Raw genomic sequence first — 2,500 nt, 5'->3', positions numbered from 1 at the left:
GGTGGTATGGCCGTAAGCGAAATCTGCTGCCAAAATTGGGCTATTTGAATGGTTAGAACATTAGGGTAGTAAACTACATAAAGCTTACAGCACCTGGTATTCCCAGGCGGTCTCCCATCCAAGTACTAACCAGGCCCGACCCTGCTTAGCTTCCGAGATCAGACGAGTTCGGGCGTTCTCAAGGTGGTATGGCCGTAAGCGAAATCTGCTGCCAAAATTGGGCTATTTGAATGGTTAGAACATTAGGGTAGTAAACTACATAAAGCTTACAGCACCTGGTATTCCCAGGCGGTCTCCCATCCAAGTACTAACCAGGCCCGACCCTGCTTAGCTTCCGAGATCAGACGAGTTCGGGCGTTCTCAAGGTGGTATGGCCGTAAGCGAAATCTGCTGCCAAAATTGGGCTATTTGAATGGTTAGAACATTAGGGTAGTAAACTACATAAAGCTTACAGCACCTGGTATTCCCAGGCGGTCTCCCATCCAAGTACTAACCAGGCCCGACCCTGCTTAGCTTCCGAGATCAGACGAGTTCGGGCGTTCTCAAGGTGGTATGGCCTTAAGCGAAATCTGCTGCCAAAATTGGGCTATTTGAATGGTTAGAACATTAGGGTAGTAAACTACATAAAGCTTACAGCACCTGGTATTCCCAGGCGGTCTCCCATCCAAGTACTAACCAGGCCCGACCCTGCTTAGCTTCCGAGATCAGACGAGTTCGGGCGTTCTCAAGGTGGTATCGCCGTAAGCGAAATCTGCTGCCAAAATTGGGCTATTTGAATGGTTAGAACATTAGGGTAGTAAACTACATAAAGCTTACAGCACCTGGTATTCCCAGGCGGTCTCCCATCCAAGTACTAACCTGGCCCGACCCTGCTTAGCTTCCGAGATCAGACGAGTTCGGGCGTTCTCAAGGTGGTATGGCCGTAAGCGAAATCTGCTGCCAAAATTGGGCTATTTGAATGGTTAGAACATTAGGGTAGTAAACTACATAAAGCATACAGCACCTGGTATTCCCAGGCGGTCTCCCATCCAAGTACTAACCAGGCCCGACCCTGCTTAGCTTCCGAGATCAGACGAGTTCGGGCGTTCTCAAGGTGGTATGGCCGTAAGCGAAATCTGCTGCCAAAATTGGGCTATTTGAATGGTTAGAACATTAGGGTAGTAAACTACATAAAGCTTACAGCACCTGGTATTCCCAGGCGGTCTCCCATCCAAGTACTAACCAGGCCCGACCCTGCTTAGCTTCCGAGATCAGACGAGTTCGGGCGTTCTCAAGGTGGTATGGCCGTAAGCGAAATCTGCTGCCAAAATTGGGCTATTTGAATGGTTAGAACATTAGGGTAGTAAACTACATAAAGCTTACAGCACCTGGTATTCCCAGGCGGTCTCCCATCCAAGTACTAAACAGGCCCGACCCTGCTTAGCTTCCGAGATCAGACAAGTTCGGGCGTTCTCAAGGTGGTATGGCCGTAAGCGAAATCTGCTGCCAAAATTGGGCTATTTGAATGGTTAGAACATTAGGGTAGTAAACTACATTAAGCTTACAGCACCTGGTATTCCCAGGCGGTCTCCCATCCAAGTACTAACCAGGCCCGACCCTGCTTAGCTTCCGAGATCAGACGAGTTCGGGCGTTCTCAAGGTGGTATGGCCGTAAGCGAAATCTGCTGCCAAAATTGGGCTATTTGAATGGTTAGAACATTAGGGTAGTAAACTACATAAAGCTTACAGCACCTGGTATTCCCAGGCGGTCTCCCATCCAAGTACTAACCAGGCCCAACCCTGCTTAGCTTCCGAGATCAGACGAGTTCGGGCGTTCTCAAGGTGGTATGGCCGTAAGCGAAATCTGCTGCCAAAATTGGGCTATTTGAATGGTTAGAACATTAGGGTAGTAAACTACATAAAGCTTACAGCACCTGGTATTCCCAGGCGGTCTCCCATTCAAGTACTAACCAGGCCCGACCCTGCTTAGCTTCCGAGATCAGACGAGTTCGGGCGTTCTCAAGGTGGTATGGCCGTAAGCGAAATCTGCTGCCAAAATTGGGCTATTTGAATGGTTAGAACATTAGGGTAGTAAACTACATAAAGCTTACAGCACCTGGTATTCCCAGGCGGTCTCCCATCCAAGTACTAACCAGGCCCGACCCTGCTTAGCTTCCGAGATCAGACGAGTTCGGGCGTTCTCAAGGTGGTATGGCCGTAAGCGAAATCTGCTGCCAAAATTGGGCTATTTGACTGGTTAGAACATTAGGGTAGTAAACTACATAAAGCTTACAGCACCTGGTATTCCCAGGCGGTCTCCCATCCAAGTACTAACCAGGCGCGACCCTGCTTAGCTTCCGAGATCAGACGAGTTCGGGCGTTCTCAAGGTGGTATGGCCGTAAGCGAAATCTGCTGCCAAAATTGGGCTATTTGAATGGTTAGAACATTAGGGTAGTAAACTACATAAAGCTTACAGCACCTGGTATTCCCAGGCGGTCTCCCATCCAAGTACTAACCAGG

At 49.1% G+C, this 2,500-nt stretch overlaps 15 non-coding genes across 15 annotated transcripts in view; all 15 read right to left on the bottom strand.

The window, feature by feature from the left end:
- The window catches only part of LOC148994175 (5S ribosomal RNA), a 119-nt gene extending 101 nt beyond the window's left edge, over positions 1-18 (bottom strand). The window contains exon 1 of the ribosomal RNA XR_016159738.1: positions 1-18. This exon is cut by the window's left edge and continues 101 nt beyond it. This is a non-coding gene — a ribosomal RNA (5S ribosomal RNA).
- A 63-nt stretch (positions 19-81) lies between these two features.
- On the bottom strand, positions 82-200 carry LOC148994174 (5S ribosomal RNA). The gene has a single exon (XR_016159737.1). It is a non-coding gene; the product is annotated as a 5S ribosomal RNA (ribosomal RNA).
- Positions 201-263: 63 nt separating this feature from the next.
- Positions 264-382, bottom strand: LOC148994173 (5S ribosomal RNA). Its single transcript, XR_016159736.1, has one exon. It is a non-coding gene; the product is annotated as a 5S ribosomal RNA (ribosomal RNA).
- Positions 383-445: 63 nt separating this feature from the next.
- On the bottom strand, positions 446-564 carry LOC148994172 (5S ribosomal RNA). Its single transcript, XR_016163456.1, has one exon. It is a non-coding gene; the product is annotated as a 5S ribosomal RNA (ribosomal RNA).
- Positions 565-627: 63 nt separating this feature from the next.
- Positions 628-746, bottom strand: LOC148994171 (5S ribosomal RNA). Its single transcript, XR_016161589.1, has one exon. It is a non-coding gene; the product is annotated as a 5S ribosomal RNA (ribosomal RNA).
- Positions 747-809: 63 nt separating this feature from the next.
- LOC148994170 (5S ribosomal RNA) lies at positions 810-928 on the bottom strand. Its single transcript, XR_016156199.1, has one exon. It is a non-coding gene; the product is annotated as a 5S ribosomal RNA (ribosomal RNA).
- A 63-nt stretch (positions 929-991) lies between these two features.
- On the bottom strand, positions 992-1,110 carry LOC148994169 (5S ribosomal RNA). Its single transcript, XR_016162191.1, has one exon. It is a non-coding gene; the product is annotated as a 5S ribosomal RNA (ribosomal RNA).
- A 63-nt stretch (positions 1,111-1,173) lies between these two features.
- On the bottom strand, positions 1,174-1,292 carry LOC148994168 (5S ribosomal RNA). Its single transcript, XR_016159735.1, has one exon. It is a non-coding gene; the product is annotated as a 5S ribosomal RNA (ribosomal RNA).
- A 63-nt stretch (positions 1,293-1,355) lies between these two features.
- On the bottom strand, positions 1,356-1,474 carry LOC148994167 (5S ribosomal RNA). Its single transcript, XR_016163654.1, has one exon. It is a non-coding gene; the product is annotated as a 5S ribosomal RNA (ribosomal RNA).
- Positions 1,475-1,537: 63 nt separating this feature from the next.
- Positions 1,538-1,656, bottom strand: LOC148994166 (5S ribosomal RNA). Its single transcript, XR_016159734.1, has one exon. It is a non-coding gene; the product is annotated as a 5S ribosomal RNA (ribosomal RNA).
- A 63-nt stretch (positions 1,657-1,719) lies between these two features.
- On the bottom strand, positions 1,720-1,838 carry LOC148994165 (5S ribosomal RNA). The gene has a single exon (XR_016166893.1). It is a non-coding gene; the product is annotated as a 5S ribosomal RNA (ribosomal RNA).
- A 63-nt stretch (positions 1,839-1,901) lies between these two features.
- Positions 1,902-2,020, bottom strand: LOC148994164 (5S ribosomal RNA). Its single transcript, XR_016160981.1, has one exon. It is a non-coding gene; the product is annotated as a 5S ribosomal RNA (ribosomal RNA).
- A 63-nt stretch (positions 2,021-2,083) lies between these two features.
- On the bottom strand, positions 2,084-2,202 carry LOC148994163 (5S ribosomal RNA). The gene has a single exon (XR_016159733.1). It is a non-coding gene; the product is annotated as a 5S ribosomal RNA (ribosomal RNA).
- A 63-nt stretch (positions 2,203-2,265) lies between these two features.
- Positions 2,266-2,384, bottom strand: LOC148994162 (5S ribosomal RNA). The gene has a single exon (XR_016163343.1). It is a non-coding gene; the product is annotated as a 5S ribosomal RNA (ribosomal RNA).
- A 63-nt stretch (positions 2,385-2,447) lies between these two features.
- The window catches only part of LOC148994161 (5S ribosomal RNA), a 119-nt gene continuing 66 nt past the window's right edge, over positions 2,448-2,500 (bottom strand). Inside the window, exon 1 of the ribosomal RNA XR_016159732.1 lies at positions 2,448-2,500. This exon is cut by the window's right edge and continues 66 nt beyond it. This is a non-coding gene — a ribosomal RNA (5S ribosomal RNA).

The sequence above is a fragment of the Pimephales promelas genome, chromosome 3, assembly GCF_988280905.1.
Source record: "Pimephales promelas chromosome 3, fPimPro1.hap1.1, whole genome shotgun sequence".
Classification (NCBI taxonomy): domain Eukaryota; kingdom Metazoa; phylum Chordata; class Actinopteri; order Cypriniformes; family Leuciscidae; genus Pimephales; species Pimephales promelas.
This window is presented reverse-complemented; position numbering and strand designations above follow the sequence as displayed.